We start from the raw sequence: 14184 nt of genomic DNA, 5'->3' as shown, positions 1-14184 counted from the left end.
GACTATACCACCAGACCCAGCACTAGGGGTGGCTGGGCTGACTACACCACCAGACCAGGACTAGGGGTGGCTGGGCTGACTACACCACCAGACCAGGACTAGGGGTGGCTGGGCTGACTACACCACCAGACCAGGACTAGGGGTGGCTGGGCTGACTACACCACCAGACCAGGACTAGGGGTGGCTGGGCTGACTACACCACCAGACCCAGCACTAGGGGTGGCTGGGCTGACTACACCACCAGACCTAGCACTAGGGGTGGCTGGGCTGACTACACCACCAGACCCAGGACCAGGGGTGGCTGGGCTGACTACACCACCAGACCAGGACTAGGGGTGGCTGGGCTGACTACACCACCAGACCCAGGACTAGGGGTGGCTGGGCTGACTACACCACCAGACCCAGGACCAGGGGTGGCTGGGCTGACTACACCACCAGACCCAGGACCAGGGGTGGCTGGGCTGACTACACCACCAGACCCAGGACTAGGGGTGGCTGGGCTGACTACACCACCAGGCCCAGGGGTGGCTGGGCTGACTACACCACCAGACCAGGACTAGGGGTGGCTGGGCTGACTACACCACCAGACCCAGGACTAGGGGTGGCTGGGCTGACTACACCACCAGGCCCAGGGGTGGCTGGGCTGACTACACCACCAGACCCAGGGGTGGCTGGGCTGACTACACCACCAGACCAGGACTAGGGGTGGCTGGGCTGACTACACCACCAGACCCAGGACCAGGGGTGGCTGGGCTGACTACACCACCAGACCAGGACTAGGGGTGGCTGGGCTGACTACACCACCAGGCCCAGGACTAGGGGTGGCTGGGCTGACTACACCACCAGACCCAGGACTAGGGGTGGCTGGGCTGACTACACCACCAGGACTAGGGGTGGCTGGGCTGACTACACCACCAGGACTAGGGGTGGCTGGGCTGACTACACCACCAGACCCAGGGGTGGCTGGGCTGACTACACCATCAGGCCCAGGGGTGGCTGGGCTGACTACACCATCAGGCCTGGTAGTCCAGTTGAGCTCTGATACTGTTTGAAGTTCTGTGAGTGTTCCACTGCACTGTTGGCCTGCTGGGCTTGGTTGCCATGACTACCCTAATTACCACACTTTACTGCCAAACTTTACAACACAGGAAAGGAGCCATTATATGTTTTGCTGGGCCTTCGCCTCCCTTCTGGGGCATATGTCAAAGGTCATGCAATGGAACCCCAAATAATTTCACTTTGAGACGTTCACTAGGTATCATATAGTACAAACACAACACTAAGGAGAGGAGAGAGAGTTCCTATTTTATGCGTGATGTGGGAGAATGAAAGGAAATAATTGGGCACAAAGTAGAACTTTGATAACATCAACAGTTTTGGATGTTTGTTTTTCGTCCGTAGTTACTCAACTACCCTGATGTCAATGGGAGATTTTTGCTGTTGACAAATTATTATCTGTAAGTCATTGTATATTTTTAGACTGAATTCACCTCAATCAGACATCAATCAAAAACAGAGTATGTTATATATTACAGGTGACATGCATGATGTCAAACATCTCTTAAAAGAGCCTGGTCCACTTACTCTGAGAAGGGGAACAAAGGGGTCCTACATGAAACATACCCTTATAACAACAATCCCACATCCACTTTCTTTGATTGTCAGGTTTATTTTTTGGCTACAGCAAAGATCTACACTTCATTTAACCCAAATGACAAACTAATTAAGGGAAATACAGAGATGAGACCTATTCACAATCATTTACTTCTCAAAACCACTGAGAGAGGCTCTAGTATGAGCAAACCTCTCAATAACACTTACCCATAAAACTGCTTTGTCATCTAATGTAAAACATTAAATAATTGACCCAGAACTGAGTAATATACTAGATATGAGTAACAGCACTGATTTCCCATACAACTTCCACTTCCAGTATATTCAGACATAGCCCATCGAGAGTTAATGCTGTGTGACACAGAAACAGAGTCCTAATTGCATGTTTACTTCTGCTCGTGTAATGGCTGCGTAATGCTGTGGTACCCTACAGATGTAGGATCTTCATTTGATCAGTCTTTTGTGGCTGATAATTTTCCTGCATATCTTCCTGCACAGCAAGAAATGCAAACTTGATTTTAAGTTTAAAAAGGCTTCCAAACTTTGTAATTTCCGCTTTGAATGTCAGACTTGATTTGCCCTAACAGAAAATATATCAACACCTAAAAATAAAAGTCCATTCATCAGAATTCACATAAAAATTCACATTTCATGTTGCTGCAGGATTATTTTCCTGCTGTAGAAAACTGGTCCAAATATCTGTCCACTATCTCTCTCCGCAACCTAATCTAGACAATCAGTCGTACCACACTGTTTAGTTCCCAACCAGCAGAACATTAGACCCAGGATACTACTGCTGCTGCTGTTGGTACAACCAGCGGAACATTAGACCCAGGATACTACTGCTGCTGCTGTTGGTACAACCAGCGGAACATTAGACCCAGGATACTACTGCTGCTGCTGTTGGTACAACCAGCAGAACATTAGACCCAGGATACTACTGCTGCTGCTGTTGGTACAACCAGTAGAACATTAGACCCAGGATACTACTGCTGCTGCTGTTGGTACAACCAGTAGAACATTAGACCCAGGATACTACTGCTGCTGCTGTTGGTACAACCAGTAGAACATTAGACCCAGGATACTACTGCTGCTGCTGTTGGTACAACCAGCAGAACATTAGACCCAGGATACTACTGCTGCTGCTGTTGGTACAACCAGTAGAACATTAGACCCAGGATACTACTGCTGCTGCTGTTGGTACAACCAGTAGAACATTAGACCCAGGATACTACTGCTGCTGCTGTTGGTACAACCAGTAGAACATTAGACCCAGGATACTACTGCTGCTGCTGTTGGTACAACCAGTAGAACATTAGACCCAGGATACTACTGCTGCTGCTGTTGGTACAACCAGCAGAACATTAGACCTATGATACTACTGCTGCTGCTGTTGGTACCACCAGCAGAACATTAGACCCAGGATACTACTGCTGCTGCTGTTGGTACAACCAGTAGAACATTAGACCCAGGATACTACTGCTGCTGCTGTTGGTACAACCAGCAGAACATTAGACCTATGATACTACTGCTGCTGCTGTTGGTACAACCAGTAGAACATTAGACCCAGGATACTACTGCTGTTGCTGTTGGTACAACCAGTAGAACATTAGACCCAGGATACTACTGCTGCTGCTGTTGGTACAACCAGTAGAACATTAGACCCAGGATACTACTGCTGCTGCTGTTGGTACAACCAGTAGAACATTAGACCCAGGATACTACTGCTGCTGCTGTTGGTACAACCAGTAGAACATTAGACCCAGGATACTACTGCTGCTGCTGTTGGTACAACCAGCAGAACATTAGACCCAGGATACTACTGCTGCTGCTGTTGGTACAACCAGTAGAACATTAGACCCAGGATACTACTGCTGTTGCTGTTGGTACAACCAGTAGAACATTAGACCCAGGATACTACTGCTGCTGCTGTTGGTACAACCAGTAGAACATTAGACCCAGGATACTACTGCTGCTGCTGTTGGTACAACCAGTAGAACATTAGACCCAGGATACTACTGCTGCTGCTGTTGGTACAACCAGCGGAACATTAGACCCAGGATACACCATCAAAGGGTAAATTGATAAAATGGGTTAAAATGCATAATGGAGAATGGTCTATAGAATAGGATTTGATTAAAATATAATAAAATAGATTAGATTATATTGTAAATTAATAGAGCAACTCAAAGGAACTTGGAGCTAATTCATTACCAATGCTTTGAGACATTTCTCCTGATGAATGAATTAATGACATTTTTATTTTCGTGTCAAATCGGCAATTGGCAACTCATCCCTTATGGGATTAATTGACACATAAACAAATATTACAACAATTCACTATGGTAATTAAATTATAATTCTTCTTCCGGTGTCCTCTGCATTGTGCATCACATAAAGAGTGAAAAAAAAGTAAGGTAAAAATCAATACATAATAGTAAATTACATCCCCGAGCAGTAAAATAATATACATACATACATACATACATACATACATACATACATACATACATACATACATACATACATACATACACACTGTATATATACATACATACATACTGTATATATACATAAATACATACACACTGTGTATATACATACATACATACACACTGTATACATACATACATACATACATACATACATACATACATACATACATACATACATACATACATACATACATACATACATACATACACACTGTATATATACATACATACATACTGTATATATACATAAATACATACACACTGTGTATATACATACATACATACACACTGTATACATACATACATACATACATACATACATACATACATACATACATATATATATATATATATATATATATATATATACCTACATACACACATACATACATACACAACATATAAAGATAAATAAATACAGAAAAAAAGAAAAAAAAAGAAACAGAAGTCACTAGAACCCAGTCTGGCACAAAGAGAAGATTCATATGGGAGACAATACACAATCTGCATACACACGCCATTAACCACATAGAAGCAAACTGAATATTTACACTGTACACTGTTAGTGTACAGTGTAATGTGTAAAACAGCTATTATTTCAGTCCTACAGTACCAGAATGTTTAATAGATCTTATTGCTACTCCGTTGGAACTCCACACCTTCATAAAACATTCATCCACGGTGACACCAAGGTCAGTAGAATTAATAAGGGAAGGGTGAAACTGTTTATCCAAGTGTGGCTTCATGTCACGTGGACTCACTCCTCAGGAATCTAAGTCTGTTTCCCAAATGGCACCCTATTCCCTATATACTACATTATTTTAGACCAAGGGCCTAGGACCCATTGGGCTCTGGTCAAAAGTAGTGCACTATAAATGAAATAGGTTTCCATTTGGGATGCACACAAACTCTTCTTGGTTAGTGTTTCATATAACATGACTCTACTCTGATTTCTGTAATTTACTGGAATGGTGGTAGATGGGGTGGGGTGGGGGTTCTATGCGTGATATTGTCTCAACACATTTGAATAGTGAACGCTATCCATGACAGGTATGAGACTAGCAAACGCAAACAGCCAAGATGTAATAATAAGACAACTGAACAAGTGAGATTGAAAGTGAACTGGTTCAGGGTGTAAGGTGATATCTGTCAGGGTGTAAGGTGATATCTGTCAGGGTGTAAGGTGATATCTGTCAGGGTGTAAGGTGATATCTGTCAGGGTGTAAGGTGATATCTGTCAGGGTGTAAGGTGATATCTGTCAGCGTGCAACCCTCTGCTTTGAACTTGATTTACCACACAGGTCACAAACAGCAAGGCTGTTCCCTCCAGCAGGATGGAGCCAGCACCCTGGTGACACAGTGATTGGAGAGGGAGATAAGTCAAGCTTTACGTCGTCCTGCAATGTTAAAGCAGGGAGATACCAGGGTCCTCGGAACGGGGCAGCGTCCCAAATGGCAACCTATTCCCTATATAGTGCACTATCTTGACCAGAACCCTATGGGCCACTACATAAGGAATAGGTATGTAGTGCACTATAAAGGGAATAGGGTGCCATTTGAGAGGCAGATGGGTTTCCTGCAGGGATCAGGGTACAGACACATGACACTGTGGTATTATGTCTAAGAGGTTTTGGGTTGTTTAACGAGACTGAACACTTTCAACTTCTGTGACCCCCCGGATTAGTTTCTCAAACATTTGAATCTAATATAGATTATACAGTTATCGGGTCATCGTACATAGATGTTCAGTAGTTAAAACAGCCTTCAATGTCTTTAATATCGTAAAACCAAATCTTGTTACAAAACTTTTTGAAGATAAATTCTCATCAAGCACCAAATATTGATAATCGCAATAAAATGTGCCACATTACATTTTCTCTAAATAAATACAAGAAAAGCAAAAATGGGTATTTACAAACTATACCATAATCAAAAAACTTGTACTTGTAAAACATAACATCTGTAAGTATAATCCTAAAAAGAAAGTGTGTGCAATTTCACTATTGTAACTAGTGATCGTCCACCCATTATTTTGTGGATATCAATTCCTAAATATTGCATCATTGCAAACTTGTCCATGTTAGCTTCATTATGACTGTTGTTTGTGTCATAAAGTTCTCCAGGCTATTCTCTCCTGTAGTAGCATTGTGCATGTATGAGTATCACATCAGTATTCCACACGGTCTCATCTGGAGAAGTTCCTTGATGTGGGCCTATTTGTTGAGAGGAACTGTGGTCCTCTGCAGCCCTGTTCAGTCCAGAAGCAGATACATCAGGATATCCATTGGTAGATTCAGTCGGACCACAATGGAAACTTGCAGTCAGGATCATAGCTCTTACACCATACAATCAACTTTTGTTTGTTCCTTGTTGTTGTTGTTGTTGTTGTTGTTGTTGTTGTTGTTGTTGTCAGGGTCACCTGACCAGGTGGCTGATGATGAGGACTATATCCTGTGCAGGGTCATCTTTGCAGAGGGACACGGTTCTGGGGCCATGTGTGATGAGTCAGCCTGTTGACGACCTGCTTCACAAACGCCCCTGCTGGGAAATGAGGACAGAGATGCTGGTGACTCATAGATACTAGAACACTAAAGCCTGGCTTGTCGCCCTAACGACCACTCAAAACAAAGAACAAAAGCTAAAACGTCCCCCCAAAAATAATGGTAAGAACTACACTGGAAGACACTTCCAATCCCAAATACATGTTTTTGGAAATATATACAGTATATATACACATACATACATACATACATACATACATACATACATACATACATACATACAGTTGAAGTCTGAAGTTTACAGAAACTTAGGTTGGAGTCATTAAAACTCGTTTTTCAACCACTCCACACATTTTTTGTTAACAAACTATAGTTTTGGCAAGTCGTTTAGGACATCTACTTTCTGCATGACACAAGTAATTTTTCCAACGATTGTTTACAGACAGATTATTTCACTTATAATTCACTTTATCACAATTCCAGTGGGTCAGAGGTTTACATACACTAAGTTGACTGTGCCTTTAAACAGCTTGGAAAATTCCAGAAAATGATGACATGGCTTTAGAAGCTTCTGATAGGCTAATTGACATAATTTGAGTCAATTGGAGGTTTACCTGTGGATGTATTTCAAGGCCTACCTTCAAACTCAGTGCCTCTTTGCTTGACATCATGGGAAAATCAAAAGAAATCAGTCAAGACCTCAGAAATCTTTTTTTGCAAATGGGTCTTCCAAATGAACAATGACCCCAAGCATACTTCCAAAGTTGTGGAAAATTGGCTTAAGGACAACAAAGTCAAGGTATTGGAGTGGCCATCACAAAGCCCTGACCTCAATTGTACATACATACATACATACATACATACATACATACATACATACATACATACATACATACATACATACATACATACATACATACATACATACATATATACACATACATATATACATACAGTTGAAGTCGGAAGTTTACATACACCTTTGCCAAACACATTTAAACTCAATTTTTCACAATTGCTGACATTTAATCCGAATAAAAATTCCCTGTCTTAGGTCAGTTAGGATCACTACTTTATTTTAAGAATGTGAAATGTCAGAATAATAGTAGAGAGAATGTTTTATTTCAGCTTTTATTTCTTTCATCACATTCCTAGTGGGTCAGAAGTTTACATACACTCAATTAATATTTGGTAGCATTGCCTTTAAATTGTTTAACTTGGGTCAAACATTTTGGGTAGCCTTCCACAAGCATCCCACAATAATTTTGTCCCATTTCTCCTGACAGAGCTGGTGTAACTGAGTCAGGTTTGTAGGCCATTTTCAGTTCTGCCCACAAATTTCTATGGGATTGAGGTCAGGACTTTGTGATGGCCACTCCAATACCTTGACTTTGTTGTCCTTAAGTCATTTTTCCACAACTTTGGAAGTATGCTTGTGGTCATTGTCCATTTGAAAGACCCATTTGCGACCAAGCTTTAACTTCCTGACCGATGTCTTGAGATGTTGCTTCAATATATCCACATAATTTCCCTTCCTCATGATGCCATCTATTTTGTGAAGTGCACCAGTCCCTCCTGCAGCAAAGCACCCCCACAACATGATGCTGCCACCACCGTGCTTCACGGTTGGGATGGTGTTCTTTGGCTTGCAAGCCTCCCCCTTTTTCCTCCAAACATAGCAATGGTCATTATGGCCAAACAGTTCTATTTTTTTTTCTCACAAAAAGTACGATCTTTGTCCCAATGTGCAGTTGCAAACCGTAGTCTGGCTTTTTTATGGCGGTTTTGGAGCAGTGGCTTCTTCCTTGCTGAGTGGCCTTTCAGGTTATGTTGATATAAAACTCGTTTTACTGTGTATATAGATACTTTTGTACCTGTTTCCTCCAGCATCTTCACAAGGTCCTTTGCTGTTGTTCTGGGATTGATTTGCACTTTTTGCACCAAAGTATGTTCATCTCTAAGAGACAGAACGCGTCTCCTTCCTGAGCGGTATGACGTCTGTGTGGTTCCACTGTCACGCCCTGACCTTAGAGAGCCATTTTATGTCTCTATTTGGTTTGGTCAGGGTGTGATTTGGGGTGGGCATTCTATGTTTTGTTTTCTATGTTTTATTTATTTCTATGTTTTGGCCGGGTATGGTTCTCAATCAGGGAGAGCTGTCTATCGTTGTCTCTGATTGGGAATCATAGTTAGGTAGCCCTTTTTCCCTCGTTTCAGTGTGGGTAGATAACTTTGTTTGTGGCACTAATGCCCTGTAAGCTTCACGATTGTTTCTTTCGTTTGTTGTTTTGTTGCCGACATTTTAAATAAAAAGGAAAATGTACGCTAACCACGCTGCACCTTGGTCTTCTTCCTTCAACGACGGCCGTGACACCCATGGTGTTTATACTTGCGTACTATTGTTTGTACAGATGATTGTGGTACCTTCAGGCGTTTTTTGAATGCACTGCTTCTCAGTGCTAGAGGCGTCACTACAGACCCTGGTTCGATTCCAGGTTGTATCACAACTGCCTGTTATTGGGTGACCCATAGAGCGGCGCACAATTGGCCCAGCGTCGTCCAGGTTACGGTTTGGCCGGTGTAGGCCGTCATTGTAAATAAGAATTTTATCTTAACTGACTTGCCTGGTTAAATAAATAAAATAAAAAACATACCATTGACTATTTTCCATCATCACTCAAACAACCTCCTTGCGTTTCGTCCTTGCGTTTATAACTCTCAAACATGCCTCTGCATAAGATCAAGATGCCGCAGCTCAGCTCATGCCTGCCTCAATTTTCTCTGCTTCCTCTAATACTCCCCCATTTGTTGAGATTGGTTCCAAATTAGATCGCAATTAAAGTTCCCTGACATGTTAGGAGGACAGAAGAAGGAGATCATTGTAATGCTGTAACAACACATCAGTTATCAGGGTGACATGAGTATCACTGTGTGCTGTGTTGTGGGGGACGCTGGGCCAGGAGGTTAATGAAGGCAGGGGGATTAGCACCCGGGGAGAGAAAGAGAGAGAGAGCGGAACCTAAGGGATAGGGGGGCCATGGACGCTGTCATTACACTAGCTAATTACCCCCAGGCCAGGACAGGGCCGGGCTAAAGCAGGACAGGAAGAGAGGGGGCCAAGACAGGGCTATAGCAGGACAGGAAGAGAGGTGGCCAGGAAACTAATATTACTATACGGTAGAAACTACCTCACTAACAAACTAATATTACTGTACGGTAGAAACTACCTCACTAACAAACTAATACTACTGTACAGTAGAAACTACCTCACTAACAAAAGAATACTACTGTACGGTAGAAACTACCTCACTGACAAACTAATATTACTGTACGGTAGAAACTACCTTCCTCACTAACAAACTAATATTACTGTACGGTAGAAACTACCTCACTAACAAAGGAATACTACTGTACAGTAGAAACTACCTCACTAACAAACTAATATTACTGTACGGTAGAAACTACCTCACTAACAAAAGAATACTACTGTACGGTAGAAACTACCTCACTAACAAACTAATATTACTGTACGGTAGAAACTACCTCACTAACAAAAGAATACTACTGTACGGTAGAAACTACCTCACTAACAAACGAATACTACTGTACGGTAGAAACTACCTCACTAACAAAAGAATACTACTGTACGGTAGAAACTACCTCACTAACAAACTAATACTACTGTACAGTAGAAACTACCTCACTAACAAAAGAATACTACTGTACGGTAGAAACTACCTCACTAACAAACTAATATTACTGTACGGTAGAAACTACCTCACTAACAAAAGAATACTACTGTACGGTAGAAACTACCTCACTAACAAACGAATACTACTGTACGGTAGAAACTACCTCACTAACAAAAGAATACTACTGTACGGTAGAAACTACCTCACTAACAAAAGAATACTACTGTACGGTAGAAACTACCTCACTAACAAACTAATACTACTGTACAGTAGAAACTACCTCACTAACAAAAGAATACTACTGTACGGTAGAAACTACCTCACTAACAAACTAATATTACTGTACGGTAGAAACTACCTCACTAACAAACTAATATTACTGTACAGTAGAAACTACCTCACTAACAAACTAATATTACTGTACGGTAGAAACTACCTCACTAACAAACTAATATTACTGTACAGTAGAAACTACCTCACTAACAAACTAATATTACTGTACGGTAGAAACTACCTCACTAACAAACTAATATTACTGTACGGTAGAAACTACCTCACTAACAAAAGAATACTACTGTACGGTAGAAACTACCTCACTAACAAACTAATATTACTGTACAGTAGAAACTACCTCACTAACAAACTAATATTACTGTACAGTAGAAACTACCTTCCTCACTAACAAACTAATATTACTGTACGGTAGAAACTACCTTCCTCACTAACAAACTAATATTACTGTACGGTAGAAACTACCTCACTAACAAACTAATATTACTGTACAGTAGAAACTACCTCACTAACAAAAGAATACTACTGTACGGTAGAAACTACCTCACTAACAAACTAATATTACTGTACGGTAGAAACTACCTCACTAACAAAAGAATACTACTGTACGGTAGAAACTACCTCACTAACAAACGAATACTACTGTACGGTAGAAACTACCTCACTAACAAAAGAATACTACTGTACGGTAGAAACTACCTCACTAACAAAAGAATACTACTGTACGGTAGAAACTACCTCACTAACAAACTAATACTACTGTACAGTAGAAACTACCTCACTAACAAAAGAATACTACTGTACGGTAGAAACTACCTCACTAACAAACTAATATTACTGTACGGTAGAAACTACCTCACTAACAAACTAATATTACTGTACAGTAGAAACTACCTCACTAACAAACTAATATTACTGTACGGTAGAAACTACCTCACTAACAAACTAATATTACTGTACAGTAGAAACTACCTCACTAACAAACTAATATTACTGTACGGTAGAAACTACCTCACTAACAAACTAATATTACTGTACGGTAGAAACTACCTCACTAACAAAAGAATACTACTGTACGGTAGAAACTACCTCACTAACAAACTAATATTACTGTACAGTAGAAACTACCTCACTAACAAACTAATATTACTGTACAGTAGAAACTACCTTCCTCACTAACAAACTAATATTACTGTACGGTAGAAACTACCTTCCTCACTAACAAACTAATATTACTGTACGGTAGAAACTACCTTCCTCACTAACAAACTAATATTACTGTATGGTAGGCACCCCATTTGACATTCTCCTGGCTGACCCTGAGGCACTTGTTCAGTAAGATACATCATACAGTAGAAACTACCTGACTGACATACTAATATTACTGTACGGTAGAAACTACCTCACTAACAAACTAATATTACTGTACAGTAGAAACTACCTCACTAACAAACTAATATTACTGTACGGTAGAAACTACCTCACTAACAAACTAATATTACTGTACGGTAGAAACTACCTCACTAACAAAAGAATACTACTGTACGGTAGAAACTACCTCACTAACAAACTAATATTACTGTACAGTAGAACATACCTCACTAACAAACTAATATTACTGTACAGTAGAAACTACCTCACTAACAAACTAATATTACTGTACAGTAGAAACTACCTCACTAACAAACTAATATTACTGTACGGTAGAAACTACTTCACTAACAAACTAATATTACTGTACGGTAGAAACTAACTCACTAACAAACTAATATTACTGTACAGTAGAAACTACCTTCCTCATTAACAAACTAATATTACTGTACGGTAGAAACTACTTCACTAACAAAGGAATACTACTGTACAGTAGAAACTACCTCACTAACAAACTAATATTACTGTACGGTAGAAACTACCTTCCTCACTAACAAACTAATATTACTGTACGGTAGGCACCCCATTTGACATTCTCCTGGCTGACCCTGAGGCACTTGTTCAGTAAGATACATCACAGGCCCATGTTAAAGGTAAAAATCTGCCGTTCTGCCACTGAGCAAGGCAGTTAACCCACTGTTCCCCGGGCGCCGAAGACGTGGATGTCGATTAAGGCAGCCCCCAGCACCTCTCTGATTCAGAGGGGTTGGGTTAAATGCAGAAGACACATTTCAGTTGAAGGCATTCAGTTGTACAACTGACTAGGTTTCCCCCTTTCCTTTTCCCTTTCCCTAAAGTAACTTCCTTTAAATTCTTAAAATATAGTGCACAGAATCCCTTTGACATGATCTGATTTGACTACAAATGCATTGGAAACATGATTCAAACCATAGCCACATGTGTTGTAGGACTAGAGGCCTTGTGTGGAGCCTGGCTGGATGTGAAGGTGGTATGATAACACAGCCAAAAGACTGAAACAGTTTTGAGAGCCAAACAGTTTAAATTTACCAAGGAGGTGTTTCTCTCTGCTCCTCAGAAAATAAGATTTCTGCTACGCTCTCAAAACTGTAACTCTGGTTAAATATATAGCAGCCTATATTAATCATGATTGGACATAAACAGGAACATTTTAAATCATTGTGTTTGGGGCCGAAACCGCTTTTCCCTTCATATGTGTGTTTATGCCTCCTTTGAGGGGCCCTGTATTTACGGACAACCGGAGAACACAAATAATCATCTACCTCAAATGAAAAATCAGCATTTATCATCCATGAACGTCTGCAGTGCCATTGTGTACTCTCGTGCTGCCTCCTGATTGCTTGTTTATTATTCCAGGATGGCCTCTGAGCCAATGGGGGACGAGCCAGCTACCTGAAGGTGCCAAGTCATTCCCAGCCATTTCCTGTCTGTGACATCATTGTGTATTCCCCAGAAAGCACCCTGATCCGTGTCTTGTCTGCAGCCTGGGTGGCACACGGCGCACACAGCTAGCGTAAACACAAGGTGCAGTGGTGAACCAGTCATTTAGCCTGTTCTCTGGACAGCTATGAAGGGAGAACTCAGGGCTCTGGATGCAATCTGATGCCACGTTTCAATTACTCAGTCACTTTGGATTACCAATGTACCATTCACTGTGATGAAACACTGACCTGTTATGATTTTATTCAGACCATTTATTCTTAGTGAATTGTTGTGCTGGAATCTGTCATTTGCCAACTCAAACATACTGTGTGCCTTCAGATTCAAATGAGGGGCCAAATGAATTGGCCTTTCCTCTGACCAGCAAATTAAGTATGCAAATCTTGCTTTAGTCAATTCTCTCTCAACATAGCTCATTAAACTAACCAATGCAAAGTGTAGCAACAAAGTATTTAATTTACCATAACTTTATACATCGAGTGCCAAACTAGATTGTGTTGGTTGTTTGAGACCTACCTGAAAGTCATAGAAAAGGCGTATCTCTGTTGACTTTTCCTCAAAAAGCCTAATTTGATCATCTATTTCTGGAACATTTCTCTAAATATTTCTGTATTCTTTGATTGTATTGTAAGGACATGTGACTTATAAAAAGGCAAGCCTAGCTGGTCTCTGTTTCATTTTCTCTCTTCACACTGATGAAGGCTGCAAAGCCAAACCGTCCGTGTACGCTGTTCCTGATGC

The sequence above is a fragment of the Salvelinus fontinalis genome, chromosome 38 (genome assembly GCF_029448725.1).
Source record: "Salvelinus fontinalis isolate EN_2023a chromosome 38, ASM2944872v1, whole genome shotgun sequence".
NCBI lineage: Eukaryota > Metazoa > Chordata > Actinopteri > Salmoniformes > Salmonidae > Salvelinus > Salvelinus fontinalis.
The sequence above is the reverse complement of the archived record's forward strand: the minus strand, read 5'-3'. Positions refer to the sequence as shown.